General features: G+C 44.8%; 1 long non-coding RNA gene across 1 annotated transcript in view; it reads left to right on the plus strand.

Moving 5' to 3' along the window:
* Window positions 1–15042, plus strand: part of LOC127572065 (uncharacterized) — a 79192-nt gene that overhangs the window by 53280 nt on the left and 10870 nt on the right. The window lies entirely within an intron of this gene.

Consider the following 15042-nt stretch of genomic DNA (forward strand, 5'->3'; position numbering starts at 1 on the left):
GATTTTTGAGTGCCCTTGATAAATCCCTGGGAAAATAGGACCGGTTACAAATGATGCAGAAAATTCAACTTCCTTTTAGCTTGGTTCACAAGCGCATTTTACTCATTTGATTCTGACCTCTGACCTTCACCGGTACCTATCTCGACTGCAGTCTATTTGATTCCATTCACGACAGCCTGACATTGTGCCACCCTTAGCTCCGAGAGGTCAAAAGCCAAGTTCAATTTAGACTCCACAAGCAAAGGCTGATTTCATCTATTTGGGATACAGCAATTGCCTCTAACCCTTGACCCCTCCTCATATAGCAACCAATTAGGTATTAATACCTAAAGGCTGTGATTGGAAGAATCCCAGGAAGAAAAGACTGTACTTCTGCCTGTGGACATTCACAACTAATGACTGATGGGTGAGGTCACGTTGTTGCTAAATGAAGGCTTGGGTGAGTTTGGCCCTGAGGCTAATTAGAATGAAAAGAAATGAGCAGAATGGTGTTGAGTTCCCTTTGAAACAGCAAGAAAGAGGAGGTGAATATTTAGTGAGCAAACTCTTTCCCTGCTCACAGTCTCCCTTTATGTGTACTTCTTTTTGTTTGATTATATTTTAATGCAAATTAAAGTATACTGAAGCATCCCATGGCAACCACCATCAAATTTCTGAACAGTCCATGAACCCATGAACACTATCTCCTTATTCTTTTTATTTTTGCTCTACTTATTTACTTTTGTAATTGATAGTAATTTTATGTCTTTGCACCATACTGCTGCCGCAAAACAACACATTTCGCCACATCTAAGTCAGTGATAATAAATTTGATTCTGAATACCTCAAGACTCCAGAGACATCAGGAAAATTGGCAGTGCAAGGCAGCACCTGAGCTGATTCAGAGATCGGTCTGCTTAAATTCCGAATGACTTTTCTCCATTCAATAACAGAAAAATCCAAATTTTCCCTTCCAATTCTGTTTACCATGAGACAAAAATGGCAAAGAGTTGATTCTGACCTCTGATCTGATTCTGAAATATTTTATGATTGGCGATTTTGGTATTGGTATTGGTCTATTATTGTCACTTGTACCAAGGTACAGTGAAAAACTTGTCTCGCATACCGATCGTACAGGTCAATTCATTACACAGTGCAGTTACGTTGAGTTAGTACAGAGTGCATTGAGGTAGTACAGGTAAAAGCAATAACCTTACTATTTTACCTTACTAATTTAACCTTACTATTTTGACTAAGTTGTTTATTTGGATAATATCTGCATATGCTAATATTTGATCTGTATTTTTTTGTCTCAGCGTTCTATATAAGCACATTTTATTCCATCTCAGTATTTTTATTCTCTCATGGGATGTTGGTGTCAATGGCAGTGTTTATTACCACCACTAACTGCCCTGGAGAAGGTGATGATGTAACAGGCTGGAGTCTGTGATGCGAGTGCTCCCCAGGCACTGTTGCGTTAGTGGCCCTGGGATTTTGACCCAGAGACGAGGAAGGAACAGTGACACATTTCCAGTACAGGATGGAGGGAAACCTGTGGGTGGTGGTGTGAAGGGGCCTCTCCAAGTCTATAAATAAAACCTGATCAGAACCCCGTTTGACCACGTCTAATCTGAACCCAATCCAAGCTTGAGGGACCTTTCCCATGCCCAACCAACTCCTTGTTGTAAGATAGATATCTTTATCAGTCACATGTACATGAAAACACACAGTGAAATACATCTTTTGCTTAGAGTGTTCTGGGGGCAGCCCGCAAGTCTCACCATGCTTCCAGCACCAACATAGCATGCCCACAACTTCCTAATCCATATGTCTTTGGAATGTGGGACGAAACCGGAGCACCTGGAGGAAACCCACGCAGACACGGGAAGAACGTACCAAACTCCTTACAGACAGCGGCGGGAATTGAACCCAGGTCACTGGAGCTGTAAAGCGTTGCGCTAACCGCTACACTAATGTGCCTGCAATATCCAACATGCCATTCGTCCATCTTAGGAAGGAATACAAAGAGTTGATCAAAAGAGAGGACACGTGGTAGAGTAATAGTTATGGAGTCATACAGCAGGAAAACAGGCCCTTCAGCCCAACTCATTCATGCTGACCATGTTGCCCAGCAAGCTAGTCCCACCTGCCCACATTTGGTCCATAGCCCTCTAAACCCCTCCTATCCATGTACTTATCTAGATGGTTTTTAAATGTCGATAATGTGCCTGCCTCAACCACTATTTCTGGCAGCTCATTCCAAATACTCACCACCCTTTGAGTGAAGAAGCCGCCCCTGATGTCCCTTATAAATCTATTACCTCTTCAACCTATGCTCTCTTGCTTTTAGCAACCTCTCTCTGAGAAAAAAATTATGTAACACTAATTAAATTACCTCGACCTGCTTGGATTTCTGAGCTAGAACATCCTGACCTCACCTCAACCCAAATGTTTTCTCAGACACTGTACCTGAGCTGACACAACCCCAACACAGTTGGTTGGGTCTCATGGGGCTCGGGTGGGGTGACCAAGATCTAGCGGCCTTCCCATGCACCAGTGGTAGAGGTGTGAATGTATAGGGGGGTGAATTGGGTGACATTCAATCAATCTGAATTGTCTGGTAGGTGTTGAACTCCTTGAACACTGTTGGAGCTGCCCTTATGCAGTGAAGTAATGAACCTAGAGTCATAGAGTAATACAGCACAGAATTAGGCCCTTCAGCTCAACTCTTCCTTGCCAACCAGGTTGCCTGCCTGAACTAGTTACTATTTGCCCATGTTTGGCCCATGTCCCTCCAAACCTTACCCACCCATGTACCTGTCTAGCTGGGTTATAGACTTGAGTATGTCACTGTTTTACAACAATATCCTACTTATTTTATCAGTGAAATCTTCCTGTACTCTATCAAAACATCATACCTTTCAAGAAGAACTAGATACTTTACCTGTGTTTTCCCAAGTGATGACTGCTTACATTTATGAATTCTTTGGTGCCCAAAGCCTCACTTGCAATGGGGAGTTGGCATGTCGGAGACTGGTTTCACTTAGTTATGTGGGTGGACTGAAGTTAGTGCTGCCCTGGCTCCAGCCCTCAGTTTTGGTCCCTTCTTCCCTCACCAATCCCCAACTCCAGACCTATACCTTAGACCAGATACAACTCCGGGTCCAGTTCTCTCTGGTTCTTGAATCGGCCTGCACAATCCTAATCCCACCTCAGCAACAGAACACGATGAACCACCTCTTGCACTACCCTGGACTTGTATCTGATTGTATTTTGTTTGCACTAATATCTTGGTTTTGCAGAGTCTTTTTTTCCTTCACTGTCTGGTATGATTATGTATGATTTTTGTTCTGTGTGTTGTCTGAATCTACAATCTTGTGATGCTGCTGCAAGCAAGCTATCCATTGGAGACACAAGAGACTGCAGATGCTGGAATCTGGAGCAACACACAACGTGCTGGAGGAACTCAGTGGGTCGAGCAGCATCTGCAGGGGGAGGGGGAAGGAATTGTTGAAGTTTCGGGTCGACACCTTGCATCAGTTTTTCATTGTACCCATACCTCACCGTTCTTGTGCATGTGACAATAAATTCAACTTGACTAGATTCCTTTATCCCTCAGTTCAACTCCACAAGAGGTCCAGCTCTCTCCTCCCTTCTCTGAGCTCAGCTCTAATCTTGAGTCCAGATCCCTACTCCAAGTCCAGCTTTCTCCTCCACATCTCAGGCCATCTCTGTGCCCACCCCCCTCTTCTATCCTTTAGCCCAATTCCAAGACACAGCCCAACTCCTTGCTCTGTCTTTCATGTACTTCTCCTGGCATCTTAACTGTATCCGTGGTTTTTACCTCGGTCACTGAGAGCAAGTTTCATATTCTCACCACCTTCTGTATTCCGGAGTTTCCCCTGAATTTCTCATTGGACTCAAATGTAACCATTGGAAAACACTGGCATCTAGAAAGGTGCTCTGTAAACACAGGTTGTTGACTTTGCTTTGCAGGTGGTGCTTGTAGCTATTCTGTAGTGTAAGTGCCACAAGAGAAAACAGGAGGATAATTTGGGAACCCATGCAGGTCCTGATCTCCTGGGCTCAAACCCTGAGAACTGGAACACATCACTTCCTTCCGAGGTGGAGCATAATCAATCGAGAAACGGCCTCAGTTGTTGCTTATTGTTTGACAGAAAGCAGGAGCCACCTCCCTGCTTATTCAGTCTCGCATTCAAGCACTGTCAGAGCAGTCGTGTCAAGGCATTGCATTCTTCTACCTGGCCTTCCTAAACCTATTGCTGTGGTTACTATCAGTACACAAAGCATTTCCAGGAATAGCCATGTAACTCACACGAAAGGCAATCAGGGCTTTGCCTTGATATAACAAGGCAGAGGCTGGCCCATCCTTTCCCCCTTTTGTTCTTCACTATCCGTACTTAGATAATAATCGCTGTGAGAATGATCCTCAGTCCAGTCTAAGACCAGGCAAAAGCCTGTGGGAAACCATGGACACTTAAGAAGCTAGTGACTGGAGAGTTTTTATCCAAGTGCTCCATTTTCCCAATGTTACCACTTTTGTTCGAAAATTAGGAAATGGAACAAGAATGGATCATTCAACCCTTCAAGGCTGCTCCATCTAATGAGATGATTTTTTTTAAAATGACATACAAAGCGCTGGAGGAACTCAGCGGGTCAGGCAGCATCTAAGGAGGGAAATGGACAGTCAATGTTTCGAGTCCATAGATGCTGTCCCTCCATAGTTCCTCCAGGGTTTTGTGTGTTGCTCCAGATTCCAGCATAGGCAGTCTCTTGTGTCTTGATTTTTTAAAAAAATTGTTCATTCACAAAGACCTGAATGTTGTTGAAACAGCCAGCATTTATTGCACTTCTCTCACAAACTTATTGCACTCACAAAGTTCTCTGTTTGTGATGTACATAAATGACCTGGATGAGTATGTGATGGATGGGTTAGTAAGTTTGCAGACGATACCAAGGTGGTGGAGTTGTGAATAGTGTGGAAGACTGGCGATGGATAAAGAGTGATATAGATCAGTTGTAGATGTGGACAGAGAAATGGCAGATGGAGTTTAACTCGGATAAATGTGAGGTGTTTCACCTTGGTGGGACTAATGTCAAGAGGCAGTACACTCCAAAGAGCAAGACCCTCAACAGTGTTGAAGAGCAGAGAGACCTTGGGGTGCAAATCTGTGGCTCACTGAAAGTGGCTACACAGGTAGATAGGGTGGTAAAGAAGGCTTATGGAATGCTTGCTTTCATTAATCGAGGTACTGAGTACAGGAGTCAAGAAGTTATGATGCATCTCTATGGAACTCTGGTTAGGCCGCATTTAGAGTATTGCGTGCAATTCTGGTCACCTCACTGCAGGAAGGATGTCAAGGCTTTAGAGAGGGTGCAGAGGAGGTTTACTAGGATGCTGCCTGGATCAGAGGGCATGTGCTATCAGGAGAGGCTGGACAAACTTGGGCTCTTTTCTCTGGAGCGGCGGAGGCTGAGGGGTGATCTGTTGGAGGTGTATAAAATTATGAGGGGTATAGATAGGGTGGACAAGCACTATTTTTTCCCATTATTGAGTGATCCAAAACCAGACAGGATGCATTTAAGGTGAGAGGGGCTAGGTTCAGAACAGACATGAGGGGTACATTTTTTGCTGGGTGGTGGATGCCTGGAATGCATTGCCTGATAGGGTGGTGGAGGCAAATTCATTGGGGTTTTTTTAAGAGGGCCTTGGATGGGCACATGTATGAGAGGAAAATAGAGGGATATGGGCATTCTGTAGGTAGGAGGGAATAGCTATGTCGGCGCAACATTGTGGGCCAAAGGGCCTGTTCTTTGCTCTACTGTTCTATGTTCTATGTTCTAATTGCCCCTGAGGAAGTTCTTGAAGTGTTGCATCCCTCCTGGAAAAAGTACCCTCTCACAGAGTGTAGCAGCTTTGATACAAGTCTTGCTATGCTTTGTCAGAGCTAGCTGTGTGGCTGTGGGTAGGGACTCATTTATAGAACAGATCAGGTAAAGAGGATAAATTTCTTTCACTAGGAGGATTAATGAGCAAGATAGGGCCCAGGAAGAGAACCTTATCTTTTAACCAGGAACATTCTAACCTGATTTTAATGCTGAAAGCAATAATGTTTCAGCCATTTGCACATCCTCTCGCCACACCTTTGGCTTCTTGTCCTTTTGCTACCCTCTTCACCCCACCCTTTGAGATCCAGTCCCTCCTGTCTTCCACATCCTCCCTTCTGTTCTCTCCCCCATACCCCCAAACTTTTCTCTGCATCTTAAAACTTAGTCTGTCTTGAACTTTCCCCAATTCTGATGAAAGGTCATTGACCTGAAATGTTATTCACTCTCTCTGTAGATGCTGCTTGACCTGATGAGCATTTCTGTTTTTTTTTGTTTTTGGTCCACGACTGATCCCCTACCTCAAGTTTACTCTCTAACTTGATCTACATGTCTCTTCCTTCTCTGAAGTTCAAGTTCATGTTTATTGTCATGGGCGTACCCAGGGTATAAGTGCCAGGAAAATTAGCTTTTTGCAGCTGCAACACAGTACATTGCAAACAGGACAAACATAAGTTAACATAAACTTAAATTAACATAAATTATACATAACTTACACCACAAAATAAATATAACAACACTAGTGCAAGTTGAGAGAGAGAAAAAGAAACATTATCGAAGGTGGTGTTTGGGTTTTTCAGGTCAGTTCAAGAACCTGATGGCAGTGGGGAAGAAGCTGTTGTTGAACCTTGAGGTGTGGGTCTTGAGGCTCCTGTACCTCCTGCCTGATGGCAGCATAGAGAAGAGGGCATGGCCTGGATGGTGGGGGGTACCTGACAATGGACGTTACCTTCCTGAAACGTCGCCTCTTGTCGATGTCCTCGATGGTGGGGAGAGTAGTACCCATGGTGGAACTGGATGAGTCCACCACCCTCTTGCGTTCCTGTGCATTGGGAGTTCCCACACCAGGCCATGATGCAACCAGTCAGAATGCTCTCTGCTGGATATGTGTAGAGGTTTGTCAGAGTCATTGATGACACGCTGAACCTCCTAAGAAGGTAGAGTCACTAGCGCACCTTCTTATTGGTTGCATGTATGCGCTGGGCCCAGGATAGGAACCTGTAGCCATCTCCCTCTTGTATATAGATAGTGACTGAACATCCACAAGAAATTTTCCCTCATCTCAAACCCAAAGGCCAAGTCCTTAGCCTGAGACCCTAATTCTAGAACCCTTAGCCAGGAGTATAGTCTCACTGCCCACCAAGACCCCTTAAACGTTTCAAGAGATCATTCTCTCATTCTTCTCAGGAGTAAAAGTAACTTAAATTTCTTACCCATGTGTTCATGTCACTGGCATTGAAAATTTAAAAAAAATGCATATTGCTGGAAATTTGAAATTGAAACAGAAAATGCTGGAAATACTCAGCAGGTCAGTCTGCATCTGTAGAAGGAGAAAGAGAGGTAATGATTAAGTTTGAAGAATGCTGAGGAACATTCCACTTTCTGATGAAGGATCTTTAGCATGAAACATTAACTCTGTTTCTCTCTCCACAGATGCTGCCTAGTCCTCTGAGTGTTTCCATCATTTCTATTTTTGTGCATTAACTTTGGTGGTTATCCATTTGCACTGATTGTGTTTGGCACTTCCTTCCCAGTGCACCATAATGGCTCATTTCACCTTCCTATCACCCCTCATTTCTCTGTACTCATAGAAACATAGAAAACCTACGGCACAATTCAGGCCCTGCTGTGCTGAACATGTCCCTACCCTAGACATTACTAGGCTTACCCATAGCCCTCTATTTTTCTCCTCTCCATGTACCTATCCAACAGTCTCTTAAAAGACCCTATTGTATCCGCCTCCACCACCGTTGCCGGCAGCCCATTCCACACACACACCACTCTCTGAGTAAAAAACTTACCCCTGACATCCCCTCTATACCTGCTCCCCAGCACCTTAAACCTATGTCCTCTTGTGGCCACCATTTCAGCCCTGGGGAAAAGCCTCTGACTATCCACCTGATCAATGCCTCGCATCATCTTACTTACCTCTATCAGGTCACCCCCCATCCTCCGTTGCTCCAAGGAGAAAAGGCCGAGTTTCCTCAACCTGCTTTTATAAGGCATGCTCCGCATTCCAGGCAGCATCCTTGTAAATCTCTTCTGCACCCTTTCTATGGCTTCCACATCCTTCCTGTAGTGAGGCGACCAGAACTGAGCACAGTACTCCAAGTGGGATCTGACCAGGGACGTATATAGCTGCAACATTACCTCTTGGCTCCTAAATTCAATTCCACAATTGATGAAGGACAATACACCATATGCCTTCTTAACCACAGAGTCAACTTACGCAGCTGCTTTGAGTGTCCTATGGACTCAGACCCCAAGATCCCTCTGATCCTCCACACTGCCAAGGGTCCTACCATTAATACTATATTCTGCCATCATATTTGACCTACCAAAATGAACCACTTCACACTTATCTGGGTTGAACTGCATCTGCCACTTCTCACTCCCACTTTGCATCCTATCTATGTCCTGCTGTAACCTCTGACAGCCCTCTATACTATCCACAACACATCCAACCTTTGTATCATCTGCAAACTTACTAACACATCCCTCCACTCCCTCATCCAGGTCGTTTATAAAAATCACAAAGAGTAAGGGTCCCGGAACAGATCCCTGAGGTACACCACTGGTCATGGACCTCCATGCAGAATACAACCCTTCAACAACCACTCTTTGCCTTCTGTGGGCCAGCCAGTTCTGGATCTACACTGCAATGTCCCCTTGGATCCCATGCCTCCTCACTTTCTCAATAAGCCTTGCATGGGGTACCTTATAATGCCTTGCTGAAATCCATACACACTACATCTACCTGTCTACATCAATGTTGCTGAGGTCGAGAGGGTTGAGAGCTTCAAGTTCCTGGGAGTGAACATCACCAACAGCCTGTCCTGGTCAAATCACGTAGATACCATGACCAAGAAAGCTCACCAGCGCCTCTACTTCCTCAGGAGGCTAAAGAAATTTGGTTTGTCCCCTTTGACCCTCACCAACTTTTATCAATGCACCATAGAAAACATCCTATCTGAATGTATCACAGCTTGGTATGGCAACTGCTCTGCCCAAGACCGCAAGAATCTGCAGAGAGTTGTGGACACAGCCCAGCGCATCACAGACACCAGCCTCCCCTCCTTGGACTCTGTCTTTACCTCTCATTGTCTTGGTGTAGCAGCCAGCATAATCAAAGACCCCACCCACCCGGGACATTCTCTCTTCTCTCCTCTTCCATCGGGTAGAAGATACAGGAGCCTGAGGGCACGTACCACCAGACTTAAGGACAGCTTCTACTTCACTGAGATAACACTATTGAACGGTTCCCTTATACAATGAGATGGACTATGACCTCATGATCTACCTTGTTGTGACCTTGCACCTTATTGCACTGCACTTTCTCTGTAGCTGTGACACTTTACTCTGTACTGTTGTTGTTTTTACTTGTACTACCTCAATGCACTCTGTACTAACTCAATGTAACTGCACTGTGTAATGAATTGACCTGTACGATCGGTTTGTAAGACAAGCTTTTCACTGTACCTTGGTACAAGTGACAATAATAAAACAATACCAATACCAATACTGCTCTCCCTTCATCGATGTGTTTAGTCACATCCTCAAAAAATTCAATCAGGCTCGTAAGGCAGGACCTGCCCTTGACAAAGCCATGCTGACTATTCCTAATCATATTATACCTCTCCAAATGTTCATAAATCCTGCCTCTCAGGATCTTCTCCATCAGTTTACCAGCCACTGAGGTAAGACTCACTGGTCTATAATTCCCTGGGCTATCTCTACTCCCTTTCTTGAATAAGGGAACAACATGCACAATCTTCTGGAACCTCTCCCATCTCCATCGATGATGCAAAGATCATTGTCAGAGGCTCCGCAATCTCCTCCCTCGCCTCCCACAGCAGCCTGGGGTACATCCCCTCTGGTCCTGGCGACTTATCCAACTTGATACTTTCCAAAAGTTCCAGCACCTCCTCTTTCCTAATATCTACATGCTCAAGCTTTTCAGCCTGCTGCAAGTCCCCACTACAATCCCCCAGATCTTTTTCTGTAGTGAATACTGATGTAAAGTATTCATTAAGTACCTCCGCTATTTCTTCTTGATCCATACACACTTTCCCACTGCTGCACTTGATAGGCCCTATCCTTTCACATCTTTTCCTCTTGCTCTTCACGTACTTGTAGAATGCCTTGGGGGTTTTACTTAATCCTGCCCGCCAAGACTTTCTCATGTTCCCTTCTGGCTCTCCTAATTTCCTTCTTAAGCTCCTTCCTGTTAGCCTTATACTCTTCCAGATCTCTAACATTACCTAGCTCTCTGTACCTTTTGTAAGCTTTTTTCTTCCTTTTGACTAGATTTATTATAGCCTTTGTACACCACAGTTCCTGTATCCTTCTGTGACTCCCCTGTCTCATTGGAACATGCCTATGCAGAAATCCACACAAATATCCCCTGAATATTTGCCACATTTCTTCCGTACTTTTCCCTGAGAACATCTGTTCCCAATTTAATCTTCCAATTTCCTGCCTGAGAACCTCATAATTCCTTTTACTCCAAGTAAGTGCCTTCCTAGTCTGTCTGTTCCTATCTCACTCCAGTGCTATCGTAAAGGAGATAGAATTATGATCACTATCTCCAAAATGCTCACCTACTGAGAGGTCTGACACCTGACCAGGTTCATTTCCCAATACCAAATCAAGCACAGCCTCTCCTCTTGTAGGCCTATCTACATATTGTGTCAAGAATCCTTCCTGAACATACTTAACAAACTCCACCCGATCCAAACCCCTCACTGTCTGGAGATGCCAATCGATGTTTGGGAAATTAAAATCTCCCATCACAACAACTCTGTTATTATCACACCTTTCTAGGATCTGCTTCCCTGTCTGCTCCTCAATATCCCTGTTACTATTGGGCAGCCTATAAATAACACCCAGTAAAGTTATTGACCCCTTCCTGTTCCTAACCTCCACCCACAGACTCCGTAGACAGTCCCTTCATGACGTCCACCTTTTCTGCAACCGTGACACTATCTCTGATCAACAGTGCCACTCCCCCACCTCTTTTGTCTCCCTCCCTGTCCTTTCTGAAACATCTAAAACCCGGCACTTGAAGCAACCATTCCAGTCCCTGAGCCATCCAAGTCTCTGTAATGGCCACCACATCGTAGCTCCAAGTATTTATCCAAGCTCTAAGCTCATCCACCTTGTTCACAATACTCCTTGCATTAAAATAGACACATCTCAAACCGGTCTGAGCACATCCCTTCTCTGTCACCTGCCTATCCTCCCTCTCGTACATACTACTAGCTTTCTCTGTTTGAGAGCCAAACACTTCTTCCCCAGTCTCTCCAGTTCGGATCCCACCCCCCAGCAAATCTAGTTTAAGCTCTCCCCAGTAGCCTTAGCAAACCTCCCAGCCAGGATATTGGTCCCCCGGGATTCAAGTGCAACCTATCCTCTTTGTACAGGTCATACCTGCCCTAAAAGAGGCCCCAGTGATCCAGAAATCTGAATCCCTGCTCCTTACTCCAATCCCTCAGCCACTCATTTAACCTCCTCCTCATTCTATTCCTATACTCACTGTCACGTGGCACAGGCAGTAATCCCGAAATTACCACCTTTGCGGTCCTGCTTCTCAACTTCCTTCCTAACTCCCTATAGTCTTTTTTCAGGACCTCAGCCCTTTTCCTACCTATGTCGTTGGTACCAATAGGTACAACGATCTCTTTGCTGTTCTCTCTCCCTCTGCAGGATATCTTGGACGCGATCTGAAACATCCTGGACTCTGGCACCTGGGAGGCAAACTACCTTCCGAGTTTCTCTCCTGTATCCACAGAATCGCCTATCTTCCCACTTGACTATAGAGTCCCCTATCACTACTGCCCTCCTCTCTTCTTCCCTACCCTTCTGAGCCACAGGGCCGGACTCTGTGCCAGAGACACTACCACTGTTGCTTCCCCCAGGTAGGCTGTCTCCCCTAACAGTACTCAAACAGTACTCCAGTGAACACAGTTGCCTCCTGCTCAATCTCTCCATTTAGGACAACTCTCATGCCAGAAAAAATGTTCAACGTACTTCATTGGAGATACGTCCACACCCACCTAGGTTCTGAAGCTCATTGGTCTCAAAACCCACCCACTTCCATCTATTCATTGTGGACAGTGTTATAACACCCCATATTTGAAATGGCTCACAAAATAAATCTATAACTGGAATTAGATTCATGAGAAAACATTGCAGGATTATGGTTGGGACTGGCTCCGGAGCATGGTGACTTGTTGCAAGCTGCTCTCTGCAGATCTACTCATTACTTCTACTATAGTTGTTCTACTCTTTTAAGTTTAAAGAATTACACTTTACTCTGCATTGTTATTGTTTTCACCCTGTACTTCATCAATGCACTGTGTAATGAATTGACCAGTACGATCGGTATGCAAGACAAGTTTTTCACTGTACCTTGGTACAAGTGACAATAATAAACCAATACCAATACCAATTCCAATACCAATACCAATAAATGTAGTGGATTGTTGTAAATATCCATTAAGGATGGAAACCTGCCTTCTTGACAGTCTGGATTATGGGTGACTCCAGTCCCACACTGACATGACTAACTCCTACTGACTCTCTACTTTTATCCTTTTCATACCTTATTTTCCTCCCTATCCTTGTGTCATTCCCCATAGTTTCATGTTGTTGTGATTCCTCACTCTGGGAAGCAGACTGGTTAATCTTTGCTCTACACTCTCCAAATCTTGTCAAATGTTGGGCATCACAGTGTTGGAAGGAGTGATGGCCAAGGAGACCTAACTGCATGGTATTAGGGTCAAGGTATTTCATCATACCTAGGGAAAAAGCAGACAATCCTGAGTTGTTCTCCTTAGAGCGGAGAAGACTAAGGAGAGAAAAAACCCGTTAAGGAACTGGAAGGAGTAATTAACTAGAAACTGTCTTCACTGACAGAAGCATTTATCCACAAAGAGCGGGGATTTTGGATAAGTCAGTCGCAGCTGGGTGAAGGGGATTTTTTCACTGAGGCTTTGTCACCTGGAACACTACCTATAAGAAAAGGTTCAATTGTAATTTCCAAAAAGCAACTGGACAACTCAATGAAGCGGAACCACGGGGCTACAAGAAACAGCTGGGGGTGGGGGAGCAGGACAAATCGTCAAGTCAGACAGCGCGGAACAGGCCCTTTGGCCGACTGAGTCTGTGTGCACCATCTACACCAATCCTACACAAATCCCATTTTATTCTCCCCACATTCTCATCAGTGTCCTCCAGGTTCTACTACTCACCTACACAACAGGGGTAATGGTCTGGTCGCCCCCATTATAGAAAGGATGTGGAGACTGTGGAGAGGGTGCAGAAGAGGTTCACCAGGATGCTGTCTGGATTAGAGGGCATGAGCTGTAAGGAGAGGTTGGACAAACTTGGGTTGTTCTCCCTGGAACATCGGAGGCTGAGGGGAGACCTGATAAAGGTTTCTTAAAATTATGAGAGGCATAGATAAGGTAGACAGAATCTTTTCCCCAGGGTAGAAATGTCAAACACTAGAGGACATGCATTTAAGTTTAAATGCAACGTGAGGGACAAGTTTTTTATGCAGAGGGTGGTAGGTGTCTGGAATGGGTTACCAGGGGTAGTAGTGGAAGCAGGCAGTTTGGTGGAGATTAAGAGGCTTTTATAGATAAATGAGTATGAAGGGAACGGAGGGATGTGGATGATACACAAGAGGAGGACATTTAGTATAAATAGGCATCAAGATCGACACAACATTGTGGGCCGAATGGCCTGTCCAGTGCCGTACTGTTCTGTGTTCTTAATTTACAGTGGCCAATTAACCCACCAACCTGCACAGCCTTGGGATGTGGGAGGAAACCGGAGCACACGGAGGAAACACACGGTCACAGGTACAACATGCTGACTCCGCACAGACAGCGCCGGACGTCAGGATTGAACCTGGGTTGCTGGAGCTGTGAGACAGCAGCCCTACTACAGTCTCACCATGCCACCCAGTCGGCAGTCTCAAAGTGCTCGAATGAACGCGATGGGTCAAATGAATTTCTTCTGCACATTCAGTGACTGTTTCTTCAGAACAGTTTGGGCATTTGGCCGCAAACTCTGACAAAGAGTCTGTGAACTAAAAGTCATTCGTATCTCTTGACAGAAAGTAAATCTTGTTTAACATCATGAAAACCCAAAAATGTACCAGTTGGATTGATGAACTGACTGTGACTGCAGTTATTGCCTATCTCTCCGAGGCAGGCTTGAAACTGGATGTCAGAAGCACTGAAACATAGAAAAATAAGAGCAGGGGTAGTACCTTCACCATTAAAGCCTGCTCTGCCATTTGAATACAACCATGGCTGATTGTTTGCTCTCACCCCCCACACCATTTGATGCCTTTTATGTCTTGGGATCTATCTCTTTCTTAAATATATTCACTAGTGTGGCCTCCACTGTCTTCTGTGGCAGAGAATTCCACAGGTTCACCAATCTCTGGATGAAGGAATTTCTCCTCTTCTTCATACCAAATACCTTACCCCATTTCTTGAGAATGTGACCCCTTGTTCTGGACACCCCAACCAGGGGGAAACGACCTCCTCTCATCCAGTCGTCCAGCCCTGCCAGAATTTTGTAAGCTTCAATTAGATCCCCTTGCATTCTTCTAAACTCCAGTGAAAGTAGATCTAATCGACCTGATCTCTCCACATTCGCCAGTCCTGCCATCCCCAGAATCAGTCTGGTGAACTTTCATTACACTCCTTCTATGGTGAGCATGTCCCTTCTTAGATCAGGAGAACTAAACTGTGTATAGTACTCTGAGTGTGGTCTTACCAAGACTCTATACTTGAAAGTTCCAGAAATAGTTGAAAATTTGTCAACCACTTTCCCTTTGGTTGGGGACCCAAATAAAACCTCATATAGGACTTGCATAGCAAGATTCCAATTAGTTTCATTGAGAGGGTGAAGTTAAAA

Source organism: Pristis pectinata, chromosome 6 (assembly GCF_009764475.1).
Source record: "Pristis pectinata isolate sPriPec2 chromosome 6, sPriPec2.1.pri, whole genome shotgun sequence".
Lineage (NCBI taxonomy): Eukaryota > Metazoa > Chordata > Chondrichthyes > Rhinopristiformes > Pristidae > Pristis > Pristis pectinata.